The sequence below is a fragment of the Thamnophis elegans genome, chromosome 1 (genome assembly GCF_009769535.1).
Source record: "Thamnophis elegans isolate rThaEle1 chromosome 1, rThaEle1.pri, whole genome shotgun sequence".
NCBI classification, from domain to species: Eukaryota; Metazoa; Chordata; class Lepidosauria; order Squamata; family Colubridae; genus Thamnophis; species Thamnophis elegans.
The window spans coordinates 108,484,288-108,511,328 of record NC_045541.1 but is presented as its reverse complement, the minus strand read 5'-3'; the positions used below and the strand labels follow the sequence as shown (position 1 = coordinate 108,511,328).

Below are 27,041 nucleotides of genomic sequence, written 5' to 3'. Positions count from 1 at the left end.
TGCTTCTGAACATCAATTGCCCAAATTTGTAAGATAAACTCACCATTCTACTAACACAGTTGCTCACGTTTTTATCTGTGTTTTAGAGGTTATACATCTGATACAAGGCAGTGAATTGAACCTGGGCATTTTGTAAAAATTAATCTCTAATAGTTAATCACTGGTTTACTAAACGTGATGTCATGAAAGTTGGAGAAGAGATCAAATGAAAATCTAAAAAGAAAACAAAAATGAGAACATTTGGATTTGCTAACACTCTTTAAAATATTTTATTTACATTTCAGCATCTTTCTATTTAGCTGGATCAGGAGCTCAAAAACCTGATTTGCAGATTTAAAGATAATTCAGTGATGAATTAAAGGATTTGGCCAGATAATCTGGATAGCTGTCTTGAAAAAGGTGGTCTTGTGAACTGGGAGAAAGGTCCAGTGGCAGTTCCAATATCACATATTTGCTGAGAATGATAACTGCTATTGCTATTGCTAATTGATGTTGGAAGGTAATAACATTAAATCTGTAACTTCTTGAATGAGTGCTTCACAGAAGAAGACAAAATTTGTTATCTCTTGTCTTGTCTCTTTACTGGCAGAACCAGGTCAAATAGGCTTACGTTATAGAAGAATAAATTTAACTGAATATTAAGGAGGAATTCTTGACAGGGAGCAGAGTGAAACCAAGAACCTAATAAATATGAAATGCCCTCAGGAGAGGTCTTGAAAATGTACCATCAGGCTTGAAATTTTAGGCCTGGATAACCTTGAACTACGCCGTCTACATTCTGACCTAAGCTTAGTATACAAGATTATCTGCCATAACATCCTACCTGTTAATGACTACATTTACTTCAACTGTAATAACACAAGGGTTATCAATAGATACAAACTAAATGTAATCCACTCTAATCTTGATTGTAGGAAAAACGATTTCAGCAATAGAGTAGTAAATGTGTGGAACCCTCTATCTAACCCTGTTGTTAGTTCCTCTAACTCCCATAACTTTTTACCTTAAACTGTCTACTGTGGACCTTACGTGTTTCTTAAGAGGTCCCTAAGGGGGCATGCATAAGCGCACCAGCGTGCCTACTGTCCCCATTTATATGTACTCATTTTATGTGTTTATGGCTATGTTTTGCTTATTTATATCCATTTATTTGTGCCATTTTTTCATGTGTCCATGTCTATAACTATGCTGATACTTGTTTCCTTGTACTTGTTGACTAATAATAACAATAATAATAATAATAATTAAAAAAAATAATGTAGGCTGGACAGCTATAAATTGGAATATTCTTCCTTTAGATTTCCTGCATGAAAAAAATGCTAAGGCTTGCGACTATCCAAGATTCAAAGAGTCTATGTTGTTATGTCTCATGATGCGTCACCTTCCTCAACTATGCCTTTTCCTTTTATCTGTGACCAAGTCCTCATTTACCAGATTAGTACTAAAACCACATATTGAAATAGTTTCTTCCTGGGTCCCACTCCAACAAGTAGTTTGCTCACTTATTGCAGTTTATGCTCTGAGATAAGGCATAATTATGGTAATTGCTGAAGATGGTATAAGGAGTAGAAACTCTTGAAGGGAAAAAAAACCACTCCTTGCACACTTCAAATTTGCACATTCCATTTAATTTCAGACAAGGCAACAGATGCAGGGATGAATCACAGTTTACATGGAGTAAACATGGAGTGGGTGAATCAAGATTGAAAAGAGTTAAAAGCTATTAGGGACACCCCCTAATGAGATCAGAGGTCCCCATTTTGCCTTTTTTCAAGCTTGTTATCTCCAGTGGGTGGAGTTCATATTTCCATACAAAACCATTATGACCTGTCAGTGACCCAAAATAATCAGCAAGAGTGTGAATCTAAAGCAGTCTGGAATTTAGTAGCTTCAATAGCATTCCCCTCTTTATTATTCCTTATATCACTTTCCAAATATATCAGACTGCAACCTATATTTTTCCAACTCCCAAAGATAGTAAGATGGGAGGGGAGAGGAGTTGCAGCCCAAACTTTTGCAAGGACTCAGGTTGGAAAAGGATGATCTACTAGAAAAGAAAATATGTTTATTAAGCTGGCAGCCTAAAAGCTTTTGGAAAGAGGATACTATGCAGAATCTTCTCTGTGGTTTGAAAATGCATTTTATGCAAAGACATTATGCTAATTTACTGTATAAACGTGGTATCTAGTAGTTCTGCTTCATTACTGCTTAGGCAAATTTCCTAAATTTAAACCAGGAATTGCACATTCTGGCCTCAGATGTGGCCAAGCTACAACTTCCAGCATCCCTCAGTATTCATCATTTAAATGTGTTTCATCACATTTTTGTTTCAATTGATAACATGTTTTTTTTTAATGTTTGAATCCATATGCATTTTTGTGCTAGTTTCTCCTAATGTGCAGGGGCTAATATTATTATTTTTCTTTAGATGCACACTTTTTGCCAGCAATTCTTCCAATATAATGCTTTTCATGCATGCTTTTACTTCATGCCTTCATTTTATATGCATTTTGGGGAGAGGCAAACTATCCATAATTTTTTAAAGAGAATTTCAGCACATAAGCATATTCCAGTTCACACTGGGAAACTGGCTGAGTTAGCATAAACATGTGAATTGTCCCAAGTAAAAAGATCTTTTGCTGCAGGCTTCATAGAGCAAGAACTTTTCTGGGGATTTACCAGCTGGTAAAGTATCAACTACCATGAGTCAATATATGTTGCGAATGGATCACCCTCTATTTGTGGAGAAGGCTGCTGATTTTAAAGGATGGGTGGGAAAATTAGAAACATAGATTCCACATCTTCTGTATCTCCTCACTTTCACCAGTGTTTTGTTAATCTTTCTCAATCTCTTCTTCACTACTCCTTCACAGCCAAGAAAAGCCCATATGTGTTCCTAAAGCAGCATTACTGAGGAGCAGTCATGGTGGGGACAGCCAAAGTTCACCAGCCCCATTGTGGGACTATGGATTGTCCCTTTTCCAAGTCAACATTCCAAACTGCTCCTTCCAATCAGCTGTCTCCCATGCACTGGGAGATATGAGGTGTATCCCTTGATAAAATGGGTGGGAGTCATCTTGTCTAAGCCTAAGCTACCTTTAAACTCCCTAGGAAAATCTGCTCCTGCTTAAGCCATCTCATTCTTGGAGCGAGCATGACAGACTGCCAAGCCATTGGCTGTGGCACCCGTTTTCCTTCAGGGATGGATGCAAGATTGAAAAGAGGCCTCCTAACATATTTCCACCACATGTTCTCATTATTGCACCCTCACAACACACACACAAGGGGGGGGGGAAGGAGAGAGAGACGGAGGAAGAGAGAGGGGGAGGGTAGGTGTATCTCAAACTGCTGGTTGAAATATCATAAATATTCAGCTTTCCATCTGTCCAAGGTGGGTAAAATGAGGATCCAGATTCTTGGGGGCAACATGCTGACTCTGAAAACCACTTAGAGAGGGCTTAAAGCACTGTGAAATGGTATATATGTCTAAGTGCTATTGCTATTCCTGAGAATCAGTTTTCCGTCAAAGGCAACAATTCTCTTCTGACTTCTGGTTATGCATCCTTTAGATACAGCTTTCCTCACTGCCTTCAGATACAGTCCTGATATTCCTATATTAAAATAAAAAGAGAGCAGCAAAAAAACAGTATGGCTGGATGGAAGCCCACATGCAGAAGATTTAGCTTCTCTGCAAGTCAGAGGTTCTCCTCTAGCTGGCCAACTGTGCCAAATCGGGAGGGAATTCTTATAAGTTTTCCCTTTTCTTTTTTGGAAATATATATATTTTCCTTCTCTGCCTGCCAAGACAAATCTCCATTTCCAGCTGTGACATCTGTGTTTCCCTTCTCTCCTTTCAGTAAGGAATGAACCTTCCCCCACCACACTCCAGCTTCACAGTTGAGGTTTCCATCACTCTACAACAAAAGAAGCAGCTCTAACTTCCACCCATTCTTTACATGCTTTAAAAGAAAAATGCAACGGTAAATTTTAGTGCTCATTAAACTGACAACGCTAATAAGAGACAGGCATCACATGCTGAATGGCTAAGCATAGTTTGGTCTGACAGTGAGGTTTAATGTACCTCAGCTCTTACTAGGATCTCCTCCCTGTACCATATTTGCTTTTTCTTTTCAAGCTGTTTCATATTCTTTCTTCTTAATCAATATATATCAATAACCATTTAACTTTGGAGTTTCCATGCTTTCCATCAAATATGGTCACTTTATGTCTTCAGTATATATGTATAGTGATGGACACAAAGATATGCTCAAGGAACACATACATATAAAAAGTGTGCATGCTAAATGGTTTATGGGCCAAAGCTCTATATGCATAGTTGTCTGGATACACAAAATGACATTTGACTTCCAAAAGGACTGCATTTTAAAACTGTTCTTAACATAGTTTGAGATGAATTTTTCTCCTTCATTTTTCCAGTGGGTTACTCATCATTTCTAATTTACTTTCTCAATCAGACATTCATAGTTATTTTTCATACTTTTTATAAATTCAAGTTCATACATGGTAATCACATTACAAAGCATGATCAGATCTAGGCAACAGCCACAGCCCCATTCAATTCATAAACCTGGCTGTAATTTATAGAAATGGCTGGATAAACAATGAAAATTTTCCCACAAATTATTTTTTTTACTAAACATCAAACCTATTCTGAGTTATGAGAAAAAGGCTTTGCACATGGACTGCTTGGCGGAAGGGCTGGATAAAAATGTAATAACAATAATAAACTACAAATTAAATCAACTAATACAGTGTTTCCCAATCTGTGTGAACTTCAACTCCCAGAATTCCCCAGTCAGCATGCAGGGGAGGTGGGAGATCTTAAAGTTGCTAAGGATGAGAAACACTGGACTAATAAATGGAAACAGGCTGAATTCATAAGCAATAAATAAGCCAAATGAATACTTTGGCCTATAAACAAAGGTGACATTCATTCTGTTATTAGATTTATTTCTAGGAAGTGTTAGCCAAGTTAATCTGTTGCAGCTAAGCCAGTAGTGGGATTCAAATTTTTTTACTACTGGTTCTGTGGGCGTGGTTTGGTGGGCATGGCGTGGCTTGGTGGGCATGGCAGAGGAAGGATATTGTAAAATCTCCATTCCAATTCCATTCCAGGCAAAGGATACTGTAAAATCTCCATTCCCTCCCTACTCCAGGGGAAGGTTACTGCAAAATCCCCATTTCCTCCTGATCAACTGGGACTCGGAGGCAGAGAATAGATGGGGGCGAGGCCAGTCAGAGGTGGTATTTACTGGTTCTCTGAACCATTCAAAATTTTTGCAACCAATTCTCCAGAACTGGTCAGAACCTGCTGAATACCACCTCTGAGCTAAGCCCTTCCTCTGCAAAATCTAAGGTCTCTGATGGGAGTCATCTATACAGTCACTTTAAGTATGTCTCTCACTATAAACTGCAATTGACACCCAGATAAGCATAAAAGTATAAGAAGACTGCTCTTTCTCATTTTGGAATACAAAATACAATATGGGTTTCCATTACAGAAACACAGATCCCAACTGAATACCTGGCAAAAAGTAAAAAAGCTGTTTGACTGTAGAACCAATTACCTAGACAGATGTGGGTTCCCCTTCATCAGAGATTAGATAGCTACCAATCTAAGATATTTTAATTTGGATTTTCACCTGAAGCAACATTTGGACTCAGCAGCCTAAATACCCTCTTCCAACTTTCTCTGACCCACATTTCTGGACTTTAAAAATCTGGATGGCCACTTGATGGCAACATAGAAGTAGAATTTTAGGCATCTCATTCTCACTCTTTAGTGGCTATCCAGAAATAAAGCTCTAGATTCAGTATTATCCCAAAGCACATGGGTTTTATCAAAAGAATCCAATAATATCAGTGATACTGTCCCCTTTAAATTTATCTGCAGATCTATCAAAGGAAGCCCTATAGTTCAGTGTCTTCTTTCATATCACTTTTGCAAGGAAGTTGTATAAGAGACTAGTTATTTTAAAAATCCTGTCCAGTTGTTTGAATTCTGGAATCCTTGAGTGTCTAAAGACTCTGGGCTAACATTCCAACTTTTCTGGCAGCAGCAAGAACAATGAGTGGGAAAGGGGGCATTTTTACATAATCAAAACCAATAGAGAAAAAGGAATACACTTCCCAGACAGCACTGAGAAATATTATTTTTCTATGTGTTAAAAGTTTTTGAGAACCAGCAGTGGAAGATGATATGTAAATTAGCCACATTCTTTATTCAGCCACACGGAGGGCTCACCATTTGTTTTACTGTAAATCATTTCTCATGAAAAGATATTTACCAGATTTGGGTTATACAAAATCTAATGCTGAATCCCACATGTGCTAAAGAGGGGGTCATTGGCACAAAACAAAACAAAACAAAAAGGGAAATATTCTGAAAGCTGCAACATTCTCAGGAGCGAGTTTGAACGATTGGGTACATGCCCAGATTCCTATCTGAGGAAGACACCAATCCTTTGCTTTTTTCCTATGACAAGTCAATATCCACAAGTTGCCTCTTCAGTTACCTTTTCTTCCTCTTGATGGCCACACAATCTGAACCCAGAGGGCAAAACATAGTAAAAGTGGGCATTTTAATCACAACATCTGAGGAAGCAGCTTTCTTAATTTTGTCTTCATGCTACATTCTACCTGAGGTATAGATTTACTTCACCATTTTGGCATTTATCAGCCCTATCCCAATATAAGCAGATACTCCTCGAAAACATGCTGAAGTACAGTACCATCAAGCTCAAGTGATCAGTTTTTCATTGAAAGATTGAGTGACAGATCTCAGAGATAAATTACAAGTATAGCTTTGATTATTAGAATTTCTCTGACAGCCAGAGACATAAGGGACATTCAGATGGATTGTGGAGAAAATGTGTAAGACAGAAACCTCATCCTATATTGAAAGGCATACAGCGTGAATATTTTTAAAATGCATACCCAGCCTGCCTTTCAAATGCATGATTCCTAAGGTGTTTCATATCAAATATAAATAATAAAAGCTCAAAAACAGAGTGGTGTGATTTATAAAAAATATGGTAAATAAACATTTTATTAGCAAGAAAGCCTGACTGAACAGGGGTTTAAATATTGTACAGCAGGCAATCAAAATCTCTTAATAGCCCATTCCCATATAATTTATTAAATCCTACTGGCTGAAGATAATTCTTCAAAAGTATCTCAAACTCTATTCAATCAAGTTTTTGTTTTATAATAAAATGTTCACGTTTTTTTTTTATTTGGGGTCTGTGGCCTTTTGGGTGGAGTAAGAGAAAAAAATGCAAGCTCTTTTCCTGAAGAACTTAAATTCATTGTCTCCAAAACTGCTAAAGAGAAAGAGAAGAACTGGCTGACAAAAGTAGGAGAAATTACTTGAATCCCCCAATAAAAGCCATGCCTGGAAGCACATAAACTACCATAAATTAATCTGGAACAGAAATGCAAATGTGAGAATCCCCCACCTTGGCTAGGACTAGACAACAGACACGTCTTATGCTCGGGAGGATTATATCGGGAAACATGAACTCTACATTCAAAATGTGGGGAGGATAGCAGAACTTTTGTTAGCATTTTAAAACGGCATAGGAAAGGTTTCATTCTCCTTTGTGTGTGTACTGAACGGAGGAGCTGCTTTGAATGTATTTATGTCTAGACAACATAGGGTGAAAATTGCTGTGAGGATCCAAAAGAAACAGGCCCGAGAGGAGTGAAAAAAACAGCAGCAACTGGGCGAGGAAAGACCAGAGGGAACTAGAGAAAACAGAAAGGAAGAGGTGAACTCCCTTAGCAGCCGGCCAATCCAAACGCCTGAAAAGGGTTAACCGAGTCCCTGAAGAGACTTTGTAAAGAAACAATAAGAAAGCTATCAGCTTATTGGACTGTTCCTAGACTCCCTGAGCCAATGGGAAGAGCTGCCAGCTGAGAAGGCTTTTTGGTGCGCAGATCAAGAGGAGTGCAGGGTTAGAATGGAGCAGGCTCTGCTTACGCGGAGTAAGGACCCCGGCCAGCTTCCTTTGAAGGCAGATCGGTCTGCAGATAACAAAAATAATCAGAATCGCTCTGTGGTTGCTTCTGAAAGCACAGCCCCGACACAAGAGTTGTAAGTGGCTTAGTAATGCTTTCTGCCTCTTCAGTCTGTTTGCTTTTACCGCAGTTACTTCTTGCTGCCTAGATTTAATCTTATAATCAGAGTGCGATTTGGAAGATGGAGAGAAAATGCACTCTTTGTGCTACAGAATACAGGCCCTGCCGCGTGGGAGTGTTGTAATAGTAGACTCCATGTAGCATGGTCGGGGAAAAAATCTCACAATTGGAAAAACACAGACAAAAGCCACTTACAAACCTCCCGGTGTTTCCAGCCCCCAGCCCTTCAGAAAACATTTTAGTCTGCTCTACAATTCTTCATAATCCAGAGAAAAAACAAGGATCACCAGGAGAATGTCAATGCTGTAACTGAAAAAGCAGCAAAATGGAAAATTTCACCACCTGAATATTCTGGATCTTCTGGTATATTCACCCTACCCCACTACACAAAAATAAATTGCTAGTATCTCCCATTCATGTTTTTGAGGATATACGTTCTTGTGCATTTTCTGCTTTGCAAGAAAATCTCGCAGGATATATATTCATTTGCATTTCTTGTTTTGCAAGAAAATCTTAAGGTTGGCATAATGGGCAAAAATATGAGAAGAAAATAAGATCAAAGTATTACAATCCTCCAAAGTTTCCTAGCCTCTTGGCCAAAATTCTTTTGTTGCATGTAAAAGTCCCTGGAAATGTTGATATAGTAGCATTGCACTGTGATCTGTTTTTCAGCCAGATACTTGAAAGCTGGAACCATGATTGCAGGTTGCTATTGTAGCTGGGCCAAAGGGGAGGGAAGGAGAGAAGTTTTAAATTCAACAGTGCATATAGGAAAAGACAAACTGCAGGAAAAGGATACTCAACCTCAAAGTTAAAATGAGGCAAGAGTTCTCCCCAATGGACCACCTTCCAACAAAGTCATCAGAACCACAGCAAATCAAAGGTGAATTGCATTTTTCATCAGCTTCAAATACGTTGGCCCACAATTGGAAATAAGGGTAGAGAAAGCTGCTGGAATTCTTTTCAATCCCTTAAAAATAGTTCCACTACAAACCATGTGAGCCGTGAGGAAATAAAAAGGGAACTTAGAACAGAGAAGTCATTAACTTTTTCCAAATCTTTGCCCAATTGCTTCTCCCATTTTGGTGCATGAGAGTGGCTAGAATTTTTCTCCAATTCTTAGCAGCGCCACTGGTCATGTGGCAGGGTCTCAGGAATAGAATAGTTGATTGCTCCCAATCACCTTTCCCATAGGAATATCTTAGGGATTTTTCCCCCTAGATTTTTTTTTCCTGTAGCACATTATCAAACTTGATTTGGACTTTTTTGGGGGGGTGGGGAGGTAAGCTTCTCTCCGCACACCAAATTTGGTCCTTATTTCCAATTGAGGACCAACTGAAAAAAATGCTTATGTGTGACTGCTTGCTTTATATTTTGCCTTTCCTTCAAGCTGCATATAGTACTTTCCTCCCAACAACTCTGTGAGGTAGATTGGATTGAAAGTTAGTGATGGACTGTAAATAACCCAGCAGATTTCATACTGGGCTTGAACCTATTTTCTTCACCGTTCTTCTAGCTCCTTAACCACTAAGTTATGCTGGTTCTCAAGGTGTGATTGCTGAGTGTTTTTATTTCGGTCCCCAAAATGACTTATTTTCATAATTGAGGGCCTTGGCCTCCTGAGGCCCGTAAATCTATCCTCTGAGTCATGTGGTAGTGGGGGGAGAGAGTTACTGGGAATCAAGCCACACAATATAGATCTACTAATCAGGCTGTTGAAATTTTCTGCTGAATCTTTTCAAACTTCCCCTCAAGTTCATGAGTCATCTTAAGCTGAAAAGGTATCTATTTTATCAGCTAGCTGATAAGCCTCTCAAGAAGTACAGTAGTAAATCTGGCTTGTCATAACAGCATTCCAGTTATTTTACTTCAAGTCAGAAACATTCTTCTGGCTTGCTCCACCAGTAAATAAATGCTTAGTGTTAACACCAGTGAATGATACATGCTGGCACTGCAGGAGGAAAACTATATAGAGTCAAGCAACCAGGTCACAGTCTATAAACCTCTCTTTCTCTTAAATGTTACAATGCTAGCCCAACCCCCAAGATTTCAATTGTCAGTAAAACTATTTTGGAATATTTTATGCATTGAGACATATGCAAAAGAAAGCCAGGTTAAGAATGCTTAGGCACAGCCTACTCTAGAAGAACATGACTTTTGTGGATAAATACTTGACTTGTGACATCAGCAAGAAAAGAAAAGAACCACAGAGCAACAAAAATGTCTAATCTGATATTGGTAATCTGGGTAGGCAAAGAGGTGAAAACAGAGCTAGCAGCCTTTTAAAAACTGGATACTGATCATTACTGGTAAAATATCCAGAGAAATGGAGTCTATTATTGCAAGACAAAAATGGTCAAATCCAGGGAAGGCTCTGCTCTTGTATCTGTCTCTGTTTCCCTGGCTATAAAAAAATTACTCTGTTGCCTCCTGCTATTAAGAATCACCGAGGGCCAAATTAGATATGAGGTTGACAGATCTGGAAAAAAGTTGGCAAGCACGAAGAAGCGAGAAGCTCTCCTGACTAAGCGGTCCAGCATCCAAGGAGGAGCAGTAACTTTTTCAGCATGCCATTTTCTTGATCTGGATTGTTTCCCTACTCCCAAAAGGTTATTATTTGCCCTGTATATTTTCTTCTTCAGAGTACATTAGGGAATGCTGAATTTCTATTCAAGGGCTATCCTGAACAACATAGTCTGCTTAGACTTTAGTTAAATATCTGTAGGCAGCTTGAGAGGTGAGGACTAACATAACTGAATAAATCTCAGTTGGCTGGGATTTTTTTCAATATGCTCAGCTATTAACTAGTTACAATGACTGAGTTCATAAAATGAGCCATGATAATATAAAATACTTAATATTATGCCCTAGATTAGTATTTCTTAATCTTAGAAACTTTAAGATGGGAAGACTTCAACTCCCAAAGTCCCCAACCAGCAGGGAAATTCTGGAAATTGAAGTCTTCACATCTTCAAGTTGCTTTGTACAATGTGGGAACTTGGTATGGCGCAGGGGTGGGTTCCTACAGATATTGGCACTGGTTTACTTTGCGTGCACGCTGTGCGTGCATGCGCAGTTCACTGTAAATTGTTCTGCACATGCCCGAAGATCATGAAAAGCTGATAAAAAACAAGCTGGCAACGGCAGCAGAGACGGGAACCAATTCAGGGGTGTGGCCAGCCTGGGTCACTGCCGGTTCCGCGACCCAGGCCAAATTACCACTGCCGGTTCACCCAAACCAGTGCTAACTGGTAGAAACCCACCTCTGTATGGAGTATTGTGCAGTGTTTTATTTTGGAAGCTAAACGGATTGTACATTTATCTGGTTCTATGCTATCCTATCAACTTTTTTTTCCATTACAATAACTGCAAATCATCTTGAATTAGTCATGGATTAACACCAAGAAGAACTTGTTTTTGCAATGCAGTTTCATTCAAAAGGCAGCTGGGTTTTGTTAAGTATAACTTATTAATCTGCAGTACAGATTGTCAGGGAATGTAAATTTATTTCAAGCCCTTCCTCTTTGAAGGGATTTTGTATTAGATACTGTATATGTGATGGTAATAATGCTCCAGTTCCCTCTGCCTCCTTGGAGAAAGTAGAAAAACAAAACAAAACCTGTCCATTCTTAACAGGTTTTGCAATTTATAAAACTGTATTGTTAATCATACCTACGAGGCATCAAAGAATGTAGTTCAAATTTCCCTCTTGAGGTTCTATCAAATATTTACTATACTCTGGCTTTAGCTTTTAAGTTGTATGCTCCTGGAGGGGACCCCAACTCCACCCCATACACACTTGAAAGCTTAGCTTTGCTGTCCTACCACAATATACAGATCATGAAGAGTCTTGAGACAAGAGTGCTGAAGAGTTCTTAAGATCTAGTTAATATTCCCGATGCTCAGTGGACAAGTTGTGATGGACAGTCCCACTGCTGTTCCTGGGAAATTATAGGTAAAAGATTATAATCATCTATACCTTCCCCGCCTCCCCGAGAAGATTTTACTCTTCCCACTCCTTTGCGTAAAGAAGCATGGGGAGGGGGAGGGAGGAAGCAGGCCATGATCTTCAATTTCTGTGTTAAAGAGATTTGATTATTTTGGGAAAATTCAGAGGGGACAAGATTGTGGTCTTTCTCTGGGTTTCTAATGTGGCTGAGCTGCAGTGGCGCAGTGGTTAGAGTGCAGTACTGCAGGCTACTTCTGCTGCTTGCCAGCTGCCAGCAGTTTGGCAAATCGAATCCCATCAGGTTCAAGGTTGACTCAGCTTTCCATCTTTCCGAGGTGGGTAAAATGAGGACCCAGATTGTTGGGGGCAATAGGCTGACTCTAGAGAGGGCTGTAAAGCACTGTGAAGTAGTATGTAAGTGTGCTATTGCTATTTACCTTTTCCTTGTAGGAGGGTTATATTATTTGCCTTGTGTTCTATTTTTAAATGTAGTCATTGACTTACAACCATTAGTTTAATGACTATTCAAAGTTCCAATGGCACTGAAAAAAGTGAGTTATGACCTCACATTTACAGCCATCACAGCATCTCCCCATAGTCATGCAATCAACATTCAGGCATTTGACAATCGGCATGTATTTATGATGGTTGCGGCATCCCAGGAAACATGTGATCGCCATTTGCAACTTTCCCAGCTAGTGTCTGATAAACATAGTCAACAGGGGAAACTGGATTAAGGCATTGACTATGTGGTTCACTTAACAACTGCAGTGATTCACTTAACAACTGTGGCAAAAAAGGTTGTAAAACAGGGCACAACCCACTTAACAATAAACTTGATGAGCAATAGAAATTTGTGGTTGTAAATTGAGGATTATCTGTAAATAAGTATAAGTATAATCTTTATTGTCATTGTACTTAAATACAACGAAATAGGAATATTACAAAAAATGTCTCGACGATACTGTTTTCTGCTGGAAACAGAATCATAGTTAGTATTATCCATTGAGGACCACGTGCTAAGCCATGACATCGGATACTTGCTTCTAAGCTTTGTGTCTAGTGTTGTGTGAAACCGGGTCATAAGGACTTACGTTGTATCAATACAATCTTGTAAGTAAACTGGTTTAATGAGACATGTGAGTATTTACCACAATAGTTGGAGTCACAAAATCACTAAACCATTTGTTTTATTTCTTTTATTAAAGTTATTTGCCAAGCTATAAACAGAATGATTGGTTTCATGCAATGTGATAAACTAGAAGTAAGCATTATATTACGGCTTGATAAAGTGTGTTAATGCAGTCTGTATGTAGTAACAGCACTCTCTCCTAGACCTAAATCAAAGACTTGAGACTTGGCTCGGCAAGAAGTATTTTCTTTGTTTATACAATATATCTAACTCGATCAGACACTAACCCACTCAAAACTTCCAAGTAATTCTATCTGTACACAGTCACATTAAATATAGAATTGGTTGTGCTTTTTTTGAAGAACCGTCTGGGCGGGCAATGCACTCTTCAAAAGTAATTCAGCAGGAGGCCCTTGCACATAAAAACCCACTCATTCAAGTTAATACAATCTTAAAGTGATGGGAAGGGAAACAAATATCATCTCTAAATTTTCTGCTCAAAAAGCCCTTGCCTGTCATTCACTATTATTTTCCCCTGTTTGTCAATAGGTTCTCAACAAAGCACCTTTCCAAGCTAAAAATATGTTGGGCAAGATCTTATTACACATATTGTCAGGTGCAAGAAAACAGGAACCAAGGCTGTTCAGATGCGTACAAGTGAACCATGGACTCAGCCTGGTCATCTCCTACACATATTCCTGTATGTAATGTAACTGGTCAGAAAAATCTATCATTAGGATTTTTCAGTTTTAATCTGTGGCAGACAATCACATGGGAAACTTAGTCAGAATTCATGATGAGCAAAATCACTCACTAGAGATCATATCAAATCTTTGCGGCCATTATAACCAAGTCACACTCAAAAGGAAGGAAAAAAACCCAATAGCTTTAAAAGGTGAAGAGCATCACTGAAGGTGGCAGGAGCATTTTTTTGCAAGCCTTAACTCAATTTCCCTTGGTGCAATTCATCATTGTTACATGGATACAGTGATCACACTGACAAATTTTATTAGAAGGTACAAGCTACAGCTGCAACTCACTTCAGAAGCAGACTTCATCAGCAGTAACTCATGAAAGTCTCTGCCCTTTAACAAGATTTTGTAGTCTGAAAAGATGGTACCACTTTTTGCCGGTATAAATTAACATGGTTCTCCTCCTCCAACAACCATCTAGTAAACTCTGTAGAATTTCTCATTCTCCTAATCTTTCATTGTCTTCTCCGCTGTTTCAATTAGCATGTTTCTAATAACCCATTGGATGATACAGGGACAGTCACTCCCTCACAGCCTAATTGACCAACCCCTACAGCAGAGTTCCCCAACCTTTCGGGCTTTGCAGACCCACAAGGGGGGGGGGTTTCCATGGGAATGGCAGGCAAGCATGCATGCACAGCTCCATTTGCATGAGCAGCAGTTAAGCACACATGCAAGTATTCACTCGCTGGTCACACAAGTGAGGATGCACTCTCACATGCTGCTTCCGTGGCCTGGTAAATTTAAGAAATAAAATGAACTATCTAGGACAGTGATGGCAAACCTTTTCAGCACCGAGTGCCGAAAAGGTTGTACGGAAACGTGCGCATGTGTGTGTGCTCTTTGGGGCTGCACTCTAGAAAATCTGAACTTCTGGGTTCTAGCACGCATGCATGACCAACAACCAGCTGGCCAGCGCACATGCGCAGACTGCCGCACATGCAAAGGGATCGTGCTCCGGAAAAGCTGGACTTCTGGGTTCTGGCACACCATGCACACCCAACAATCAATTGGCTGGTGTGCCAGTTGATGCCAGTCTAAAACTGAAGAGGAGAACAAAGCTGATCTATAACATTTCATACTGGAAGTAGTGAGTTAATTCATTACCTACTTGATGATGGCCTGATCAAAAGGGATCAATAAATGTAAAGCAGTTCATTCAATTATTAAATTATGGGGAAGAATGCAGCATCCAATGGAGCTTCAATTTGACTTGATAATAAAATATTACATGTTACATGAATTGTGTAGAAAATAAAGATCAGGCCATACTGATGGCCTTAAGCCATAATACCAAACAAGCTGAGCATGAGCGTGTCCAAGCTTAGCTTGATATGCTAATTGCTGTCATCTGCCCAGAAGAAGCCAGAGAGCAAATCCATGAACAAAGTAAATCAAATCCTGTCTTAATTCTTTGGCTTTTTCTGATGCCTGAAGCCAGAATGGTTATATATAATGCTAAGCTTAGCCAACCAAGCAGCAAACAATTTATTAGCTTCACATTCTTGAAGGAAGAATCAGGATATATTTCCTGTTTAAAGATGCTCATCTTAAAACACCAAAAGATATATTCAATTAAACACAAAGATTTTTAAAAAATGGCTCACCTTCTCTTCATTTTTTCTATTCCTTTATTAACTTTCTTTGTCATTTAAAGAACCAGTCCTCTCTTTGGCTAGTTTCTTGCTTTTCATAAATATATACATATTTTTCCATTTGTTTATTTTAATGTTTTAATCCACTTGTTTATCAAGATTATTTTTCTTTTGTCCTAATCTCAATTTATTTGTTTACTTTTAGAGGTGGGAACATATTGAATTACCGTATATACTCGAGTATAGGCCGACCCAAATATAAGCCGAGGCACCTAATTTTACCACAAAAAACTGGAAAAGTTATTGACTCGAGTATAAGCCTAGGGTGGGAAATGCAGCAGCTACCGGTAAATTTCAAAAATAAAAATAGATACCAATAATGTTTTTGAATATTTATTTCAAAGAAAAACAGTAAACTAGCGGTGTATTCAATGAAATACTTCACTCACCTCATGATGCTGATGTCCCGCTGTGATGATGATGTCCCGTGCAGCCGCGGGAGCGATGTCCCGCCTCCTATGACACACGGCACAGTGATTCCTATCATTGGATCACTGTACCAGAGGAGGTGGGACATCGCTATGTGGCTGCTTGCCATAACAAGGAAGAGGTGGGACATCGTTGCAGAGCGGCAGGAGGGGGAGGAAGGGGAATCATAAGACAGCCCTGCATTACATTAGAACGTGAGGAGGGGGGATGGTGCGGTGCGCGCTGCGCGGCAAACTGACACAGAGGGAGGGGAAACTCACAGGGGCACTGGGCCATTCACAAGTGTCACCCAGCGGCATGGCCCCGCCCCTTTTTCTCCTCCATTTCGGGCAAATTTTTCACTGACTCGAGTATAAGCCGAGGCGGCTTTTTTCAGCCCAAAAAGTGGGCTGAAAAACTAGGCTTATACTCGAGTATATACAGTACTTTTTGATTAGGATATAAAAGTTTCTCCTTCAAAAACAGATAAATTGCACCTCTTGGATCCAATTTTTAACATCAGGAATATTACCAATTTTCCAATTTCTCAAAATAAAAGTGTTCTTTAAAGGCATAGGTTTTATGCAATCTCATAATGTTAGAGAGTTATTTTTAATTCTTTTTTATGTTGATTTAGAAATGGGTTTGATTAATATGTGATAGATGTAGTTATTTTCCCATTTTACTGGGTCATTTTTGGTAGGAGGGAAACTTGGGGAACTATTTTTTGCAGCATTTGATATTTTTATCTGGTTTTGGAGAGGATTTTTGTATTTTCTTTCTTTCTTGCTAAAATAAATAAATGATAATCTTTAAAAGCCTGCGCGGTAGGAAGCAAAAAAAAATGGATGGACATTTGTATCTCTTCTTTCTGAGCCTCTTAAATAGCATTCAGACATTCTGAAGAAATTAAATGATGCTAGCATAAAATTTTTAAATAGTTTAAAATAATTCCTTCATTTGATGAGATAGCCCCTTGGTTTGGTTTTAAAGGTATTTAATTTATGTCATACCTAGCATTAACTGTACAACTTAAACACCCCTGTTGTATTCATTAATATCTTTTTTTAAAATCATATTTAACATCGATATAAACTTTTTTCCCCAAAGGTTTAATTTATTTAAATAAGTTTCCAATTTCTATTAAATAAGTGCCACTACTCAATTATTATCTGTATTCTATAATGTATTATTTGCATTTTATAATGCAATAAAACAACTTGGGGGAAAATACTCTTGAGAATGAACAAAAAATGCATACTTTTCTGAGCAATTGATTACTTTTACACATATTGAATCTGTTCATCCAGTAATAATGCTTTCTAAGTCGTTCTATAATCTTTAACATCTTGCTTTTAGACCCACCTCAAAATAAAATTGAGGGTCACTTCCCTTTCCTTGACTAACCATTCAGTCAATATGAGAATACTGCATTGTAGGATTATGATGCTACAGTACGCCGACCTTTGGCTACTTCCCCAGGTTCTTACATTGATAATCAGAATTTTGGACAGAGAAGCAATACTTAGATCTCTAATATTAAATTACTTTTAATGAGCCATTGAAATTCCACAGCTCTGTACAGGACATTTTGGGAGTCCTCCTGAGCTCTTGGCTCCTGCTTAAACAGCTGGTGGGAGCTCTGGTTGGGAGCATTTGTGTCTAGATTTGGCTGGTGCAGCAGTTATAAATCTCCAGGGACCAGGAGGTAATGGACATAGTAACACATATCCTGTTCTCTATATGGCTGGAGTACTATAATGCATGTGAGATAGGGATGACTTTGGATGTGATTTTAAAAGCTGCATCTGGTCCACATGCAGAAGCTTGGTGTAGATGATCTTGGAGAAGGAATCAGGGACCATTAGGGAAACACCAGGTGCAAAAGAAAAAGTCCAGAATAGAGGAAGAACATTGCAAGGAGACTCAGACTACTCCCACTCACTCCCATTCTGAGTCCTGAGTATAAGAGGGAAGGCTTCACTAAGCAAGTAGAATCTGTTTTGTTCCGTTGAATATTTGGAATGGTTGGAGTGTTAACTATAGATCCTGCTTAATATATTATACAGTTGTCCATTGTATGATTCTATTGTTCACTTATGGTTTGAGTTTGCTTTATATTTGTTTCAGATTTAACATTTGATGTGCTGGCTCTATTTGGCTTGGAGTGGGATCAAACTATTATAAAAAACAAATTTAAAAAATTGAGTTAATTTTGGCTATATGGGGAAGGCCACACGGTACACCACTGTTTATTGTAGCATCTGCATGATTCTTAACAGAAGAGAACAATGCATCCAAGCAAAACCTTCAAGACCTATAACGTGTTTCTCTAACTGCTCACAGAAAGTCATGAATTTATCACAGTAGTGGTCTTTGTGAGACACACTGGAAGGAGAGGACAAGGGGAGACTTGACAGCTCTAGACCAACATCACCACGGCAAGAGTCTTGTACATGAAACAGCAACAGTGGAGGAGGAGTACTTAGGAAAGAGTGATTAAGACAGCTGTTCTTGATTCAAGAGGAACAAGAGTGTTTGCCTCACTGTCTAATTTTGTAGAATTAGAACAATTCTGTTGACCTAGTCAATCAACCAGAAGGAATTAGATTTAGTCCTAAACAGACCTAGTCTTGTTTGGAATTTAACTGTATCATGCCATATAAATATTTACCAGATGGTTAGCAGTTCCTTCCAATAACTGTACTAGAGATAAACTTCCAGGAAGCTCATAAAAAACAGGATTTTTTCCAGGCATGGTCTCAGTTCTTGCTCTCAGCAACACAGCCACACAGAAGAGACCAAGTGTAGAAAAAGTAACAGAAGCAGATGAGGGACAAATTCATCCCTCTGCTCACGGTGGCACCAACTGTGGTCTTGCCGGTATGAATTTTCCATCCCCAGGAAGGATACCACCACCACCACCCTGCAAAAAAATGAAAAGTGGCAGCTTCTTTTGCTGGATCTGAGAGAAATTTGAGTCGTTTTATATCATTTGAGTCGTTTTATATCATTTGCTGGCAGCCACAACTGCCTGGGAAATATGATGGCTGGGTTGTTGCAAACACAGCCTGGGGTATTTGTTACTAGCCATGATGGCAAAAACGATGCAGTGTACGTGGTGTTTTGCTGTCACCAAACGTTATACTCTACTGTACTATATTTGTACTATGAGCCAAGGTGGCGCAGTGGTTAAATGCAGCACTGCAGGCTACTGCTAGATCAGCAGGTCAGCGGTTCAAATCTCACTGGCTCAGGGTTGACTCAGCCTTCCATCCTTCCGAGGTGGGTAAAATGAGGACCCAGATTGTTGGGGGCAATATGCTGACTCTCTGTAAACCGCTTAGAGAGGCCTGAAAGGCCTATTAAGCGGTATATAAGTCTACTGCTATCTACTGCTATTTGTGTTGTGATGCTCCCTTATTTAATAGCTTTTTCAATCATCCAATCTAAAAACCATCACTTTAGCTTTTTCCATTTTCAGCAAAAAGTCCATAAGAAGATTTAATATCTGCAAAAGTGCTTGTTATTTTATCTTTTGTTGTGGGTATTTCAATTTGTCTTCATTTTATACACAGATAATAATCTTGCTGGCCAGTAAAATAGTATCCTTTTCTACGAATGTATCCATCATAAACAAATATATTCTTCCAGAATGACTCAACAGTTCTGCCTTTTACAACTTTTACTCCCTTTAATAATAAACATTTTCCTTTATTTTAATTTTGTAATCCATAATTGGGCATTAAAAAAATAAAAGAGGTCCCCCCACCCCATGTCCATAGCACTTTAGTCCCTTTCAGTATGCCATACTTCTGTAAGCATATAATCTTCCGGGATCTTCACATTTCCCTTCTTTTCCTATTTATCTCTTTGTTTAACACAGTCAGCCAATCAACTTCCCTAACAAAGTTAAACATTTTTCTTTCCCACGGAGCTATATCATCTCTAATTTGAAAAAAAAATACTTTAAATAAGGCACTATTCCAAGTTGAACTAGTCCATGTTTTAATTTTCTTACTCCCAAAATCCCAGCAACCTTTTGCATTTAATTCTTCTCAAATCTTTGTAACTGATCCCTTCCTTTTTTATTTTAATATTACTTTACTTTAATATTTCTTGAATCAAAAACACAATCACCCAGGTGCCATTAAGTGCTCTACTACTCTGAAGGTGTCCTTACATTCTAAATTTGCTCCATTTAAACATACATTAGAAAGTGGATCTGGCATACTCAGTGCCCTTTAAAATAGGCTTCGCACGAGGCTGTGGACTTTGTGTTTTCTTCCATAGCTCCTGGCACTGTATTCATAGGTCAAGCACAAGGTAACTCCAGATCCCTCTGGGCTTCCCTGGAGGAAGCTGCTTCCTTGGAGTTCATGTGGGCAACCTCATGACTTCTCCTGTTCCAGAGGAGCTCTGTTGGCTCAGGCATATCACCTTGATGTCATTCTTTGTCTCTGCATCGCCCCTGCTGTTTTATGAAGATGTCCTCTTGTGCCATGTTTCCACTTGGAAGTCCAACTGTTACGATTTATATCAGTAGGAGGACTGAAATAATTGAACTGAAATTGAAAAATGTAACTTGTTTGGGGCTTAGCTTGAGTTACTTACCTAGTGGAAGGGAAACTGCTTTGCCTTACAACTTATCTCAACAATAAATACAAATACTAAATGTACACGTATGCACATAAAACCCAGTGACCTGCAACCACAGAAACTGTTTCAAAGAATAGCGGTGCTCTGACAACAATGCTAACTTTATACTTGCCAAAAATACTGCAAGCATATACAACACAAATCTGCTTGTAATATAAACATTCTTTTTATCTTTATAAGCCATTCCTTATTACACATCTTGTTAAATAGCAGATTCAACTGTCCAACGTACACATTTGCAAAGATACAACAAGGTATCAAAGGCCTGGACTCTTCCTACACTGGAAGGAGCAGCAAAAATCGTGGTCACGTTTCATTTCTGGTAAAAAAAAAATCTGCGGCTTGAAGAGAAGTAACTCTAGAATAGGGATGAGAAAAATGTTGATTTTGTTTCAACTTGCATTTGTAGCTTATTTAAGAGCGACACACAATTTCATCCAGAATTGAAGCAGACATACACAGGTTTTTTTCTGCCTACTTTTCCCCATAATAGTCCTGTGAGGTAGATTGGGCTTTCATGATTGAAAGTGGACTAGACTTAGAGAAATATGGATAGTTGTAATATGTATTTCTAGTTGAGATCAGTCTTCTTCAATTTGGTGCCTTCTAGTTACATTGAGAAAATTGATCTGAATAGACTAATCTTAAAATCTGAATTCTCACAGATTGTATGAAATATCCCTCATCTAATTTTGACTCCGATCAATTTAAAAGAAGCTTTGTTATAGAACTTAGTTTGGATGGATATTTATCCTCCAGATCAGAGGTGTCAAACTCAGGCCTGGCACACGATCTGGGCCATGATCTGGCCCATGGGGTGCTTAGATCTGGCCTGCGGGGCTGCCCTGGGAACAGCAAAGGACTGGTCTGTGGTGCCTCTGCCAGCAAAAATGGAGCTCAGGAGCTCTGTTTTCGCCTGCAATGACCTCCTGCAATCCTCTGCCACCAAAAATGGAGGTCAGGAGGGTCACAAGCTCTGTTTTCCATACCAATGCACCCGGGCCACCACAGGCTCTCCTGACACGAGTGATGTCAAGCTGGCTACGCCCCCTAGCCACACTCCCATCCCGAAGTCAAACACAACCCTGATGTGGCCCTCAATGAAATCAAATTTGACACCCTTGCTCTAGACTAATGCTTTACTTCCCTTGAGCACAAATAGGTTTTAGATAATTTCCAATGCAATCCAACATATTCTTTATTATGTCCAATTTTCCTTCTTTCTCCTGCTTCCAAAGATGTATGCACTTTTCTTTTTTTTTGCTCCAATTAATTGAGCATCTTGGGCTCAATTTCTGGAGGTTTTGAATGGCATTTTGGAAAGCTAAATGTTGGACAGCAGGAGTTGTTGCTTTCATCTAGACCCAGATGGGAAAGTCTTTTCAAGCAGCAGCTAATGGGGTGTAATTCTTGGTTTCATTATCACTTCCCTCTCTGCCTCCCCTCCCCAAATCATGTTCTATTCTGAACATTTCAGAGATTATTTTTAAAGGAACTTTACTTTTATTATTGCTACTATTTCTGACATGTCAAGGTTCGTCTCTCTCTCTTCCATCCAACTGCAGAGGGGGGGGGAGGATGTGTATTTACCTCTATTAATATCAACCAAAGCAATGACTCAGTCTCCTTGGCTCATTTTCAGCAGAAGTGCTTTTTAGCCAGAAGCTTTCAAAGAAGACTTTCCGAGGTTATTCTGCTTTAGATCCAACCCTGTATTCTAGGTTAACAAGATCCAGTTGGCTAATCTCACATGTTGTCCTCCTGATTTGTATAATGGAAAAGGCTAATTCCATACCAAGTATGTTTTTTTGTTTCTTGATGTTCATCCCAGTTTGCTAATTGAAGTTTTTCCCCTTCTGCTTCAGGTTGACAGGGACTTGGATGAGTTTATGAAGTAATAGGAGCAAGACAAGGAAGAACTAAAAACCAGGTTTGCCAGGCAATGCAAATAACCGAAAAGATACATCTTCTTACCATACGGATATGGCAAGATCTTATAATCTTCCATCAGGAATGATATGGATGCATAACTCAATGTATTAAGATCTACTGCGAGCTGGCCTGAAGCCTACCAGAGTCATGCCCAATTGTTCCATATTCTTCCTGGAGAGTCAGTAACCCTGGCAGTTACTCTAGAGCAGTCGAGTAATCATCCACCGTGTCAGTAAGAAATCATACATTCATTTCCCTTAGACATTAAGGGCAAGGAAGAAGAGAAGGATTCCAAGTTGGATGATAGAGATTACATCATTATGGATAAACCCGTGAGCCTGTCCAACTGAAACAATGCCAATAGACCAAGATGATTCAAGAGTGTGATACATGCATCTCCAGCTGTTGACACTCTCTTCTTCAGTTGCGCTCTCATAGCTTCTTTTGCCTCTTGCTTATTCTTCCTTTGGAGAATCATTTCGACAAAAAGGTGGAGCTGAGACACTTACACAGGGAGTGGCATCTGAACCAAACTGTAGTGGCAACATTGGCACTTGCATTTGGACATCTGATATAAGTATATAAAGCTTGGCATCTGTGGGGTAATATTATCATGCATGTTTTGTCATTGTCCCCCATTTGTCCACTCTGTGGACAACCATGTCAGGATCAGACTGTAACTATAAACAGAGCACTGATCTGGCAGATGTACATCCCGAAGCCAAGCATTGTAGAAAAAGCTATTTTGATTTGTCATGAATTAACCTGCTAAAATTTCAGAAAAGTATTTTAGTCCTACTGGATCATATGCAAGTTTAAATATTAATGTTAATGATGTTGTTTGATAATGATGCCCGGAGAGTGCTACATATCTAATTAAAATATTGGACTAGGAGGGGGCATGTTCAATTTTATCCTCAACGATGAATATTTATTGGACAAGTTATCCTAGCCTCATAGCTTGCTGTGGGAGAAAGAATTGCAGTAGGAGGGGGTATTAAATACATTTGAGTTGAGCACCTCTTGGAGTACAGGTGAGCTGTAGATATGAATATAACAGATGCTTTTCACTTGATGAGTGTATTTAGACCTTATGTGTGAGAAACTTTAAAGTTACACAGACAGAAATCAAAGCATCTTGAAACATTTCTGAATATCTCTAGGGCTGTAGAAGAAGAAGTGGCAGAGCCTAGAGGCAAGGTCAAAAGAAAGATCGGTCTAGAATCCATACATAGCCACAAACGTACTAAGTTCAACACACTATGAATTCTGTTGACCCTTATGTAACTTCTAGCAAGTGTTAACCATTAGTTGAGAATGTTCCTCTGTTTAATTGGAACCTCAAATGCGGTCCTGATTTTTTGCATCTGAGAGGGGCAGAAGAACACACTTGAAAAGAATGATCTAAGGTAATTAATTTACTACTATAAGATTGGTACAGTTGAAAAAGATGGGAATTGCAATTATTTCTTTCAAGACTCTTACCTTCTCCTAAGTAATAAACATTTTGGGTCTTTTTTTTAAAAAAAAATGAGGATACAAGAGGAAAGAAGGAAGACTTCCACTGCTATGTCTATACTGTATGCTTGCTAATTTTGTTAAATCGTAAACCATGTTTTACACAGCATGATGACTAGGTTCATGTATCATGCTGAGCTATAATAGCATTTGGTTGGGTTTGCCTTGGTATAATGTGTGATTTGTAAATCATATATTATGACATAGCATTATGACTGAACTAGGCTGAAATGGCTTCTTCAATAAACCCTATTTGAAATAAAATTTGCTCTACTGTAACCTCAGCCATTGCATGGGCCAGTCCTATTCATATTGTGCACTTTTATTTTAATTTATTAAATTCGTTTGCCTCCCATCTCACCGCTCTAAAGGAAATTCTCAAAGTTAGGCCCTAATTAATTCACCTCTTTGAAAACATTTCCTATGTTTTCACTCCTTGAGGCTGGACTAACCAGACTACAGTACAGTAAAGTAACTAGCCATAACTCAAAAGGTTTCTTTATTAAAGGATAAACTGTCAGCCATTTATCAAGTAGAAAATAGGGTATTTTCTATGCAGACTAGAGAGCTGGGCAGACATAAGCACTGAAGACATCTCTGTACCTCTCAGAACAGCTGGGAAAGCTAAAGTCCATCTGTACTACAGAATCCAGCAAAAATGGAAATTACTGAAGAGTGCCTGGCTAGTTTATTTTAGTTCCAGCCTGGGAAAAGAGAGGGAATGTTCAAGTGGAATTAAATGCATACGACTTTTTTAATTAAGTAAGTTTGGCATCCTTTGCAAAAAATAGTATTTGCCATCTCTTTGAAGGAATATTAAAAAGTTTACAAAGCCAAGTGCATACTACGGTGCAAATTAAATGCTAAATGGTCATTTAATGACTACAAAGAAGGGTCATGTTTCTCTTGCTTCTTTTATCTTTCAGGTGACATTATTGAGGACTTTTAAACCATTTTATTTGATCTTCTTTTAGCCTGTCTGCAAAAGCTCTTCACTGTATCTGTAGCCTTTTTTCACCCACCTTCAAATAAACAATACGTTTTACAATAGTATATCAGGTTAATTTGATCTTTATGTGTAATTTCTTGCCTGCATACACACAGCCTTAGAAGTAGGTGTTCTTACAGTGGAATGAAGCCTTGTTCAATCCCAACACAGAATAGCAATAGCAATAACTTATATACCACTTTATAGTGTTTTACAGCTTTCTAATTGGTTTACAGAGTCAGCATATTGTCGCCAACAATCTGAGTCTTCATTGCCAACCTCAGAAGGATGGAAGGCTGAGTCAACCTTGAGCCGCTCAAGATCGAATGGGAATGCAGAGTTAGCTTGTAATACTGTGCCACCATAGCTCACAGAATAGAATAGCTAAGCCTTGGGACTGCTTCAGTCTGTTTTAATCTGCAATAGCACTTAGCACTAGTACTTAGACTTATATACCACTTTATAGTGTTTTACAGCCCTCTCTAAGCGTTTTACAGAGTCAGCACATTACTCCCCCAACAATCTGGGTCTTCATTAGATAAGGATTAGGCTATCTAGTGCTTTTCAGATATTTTGGATTTCAACTAACATAAGTTCCAGAAAGCATGGAGAAGGTGTTGTAGAACAAACATCCAGAAGGTACCAGTGTATGCCTCTGGGTGGTTTAGCCTAATAGATACCAGTACATTTAGGCTGGTAGATACCAGTACATTTCATAATGCAAGTGTGTGCTGTTTAAAATCTTACATGGTCCTTCTCACATTGCCCATCATTTTGCTTCACTAGTTGACACCAGGTGCTACAAAAAAGGGTGGCAAAGTTGTGAGATCACTAGTGAATCACAATGATATAAAATTGTAGAAGTATTCTTGTTTCTTTGTATCCAACTTCCAACATAAGTAGAGAATGGATCCATCTATAAGGCATGCTTGAACCTGAGCCTCCTTTTCCTGCTAATCTTGCTGGGCACTGGATTATTGTTGGTGACTGAGCTTTGTTCTGTCTATCATTACTCCAATGCAGTTACATGCCAGCTATTTCATTAGGGGCTTTTGCTTGCTTCTTGCTTTAAAGCCAATAATGAATCTACTTGTTGTCTCAATGCCACTTGCCTAGAAAACTATGTTTCTAAATGCCGTGGGCATTAAAGAGAACAGTGGCTGTGATGGACTGTAGAAGCAACATCTCAGTTTTTCAGCACACAATCAAGTCAGCCAAAAGCCTTCTTTGAACTCTTGAGTTTTGCTTCATTTTGAAGATCAGGACCTGCTACATTACAAACATCTGGGAAATGTCTACTCTTAGCTTGACATGTCTAATTGGATGGTCAGGGAAGCTGAAAAGTAAAGTATGAAGGTAACATACTTTCCTTCACAGCAGTGAACTGAGCACAGTGGCACACAGCCCTTTTATTCTAAAAATCTTTTACTTTCCCTGCATGCCATGTACTTCTAATGCTTTATATTAAAGTATTTTGTGGTCTTGTGGACAGATCTGTTTGAATGAAAGACCAGATGGAATACCCTCTAGGCTAGATTAGAAACTTGAAAAACATCCTGAAAGAAGAAGTAGAAGTAGAAAATCACTTCCAACTCCCAACAGTTGCTAAGAAAGATTGCAAGATTATCTTTGTTGCCATTAGATGTCAAGCTCAACTTAAGATCTTCCTTAGATTCTCCTGATGTTGGCTACCTCACCTTTCATCTCACCAAAAGGTAAAGCTTCCCCTCGCACAAATGTGCTAGTCGTTCCCCACTCCCGCCAAAGAGCCAGTGCTATCCTAAGACATCTCTGTGGTCATGTGGCCGGCATGACTAAATGCCAAAGGTACACAGAAAGCTGTTACCTTCTCACCAAAGATGGTCCCTATTTTTCTATTCGCAATTTT

The 27,041-nt window shown here is 38.9% G+C and overlaps 1 protein-coding gene and 1 long non-coding RNA gene across 2 annotated transcripts in view; one reads left to right on the top strand and one right to left on the bottom strand.

Annotated features, from left to right (window-relative positions):
* CREB3L1 (cAMP responsive element binding protein 3 like 1) overlaps positions 1–27,041 on the bottom strand; it is a 92,548-nt gene that overhangs the window by 57,895 nt on the left and 7,612 nt on the right. The gene's annotated exons all lie outside the window — the stretch shown is intronic.
* LOC116520854 lies at positions 7,994–25,215 on the top strand. The gene is made up of 2 exons (XR_004256850.1): positions 7,994–8,116; positions 22,581–25,215. It is a non-coding gene; the product is annotated as an uncharacterized LOC116520854 (long non-coding RNA).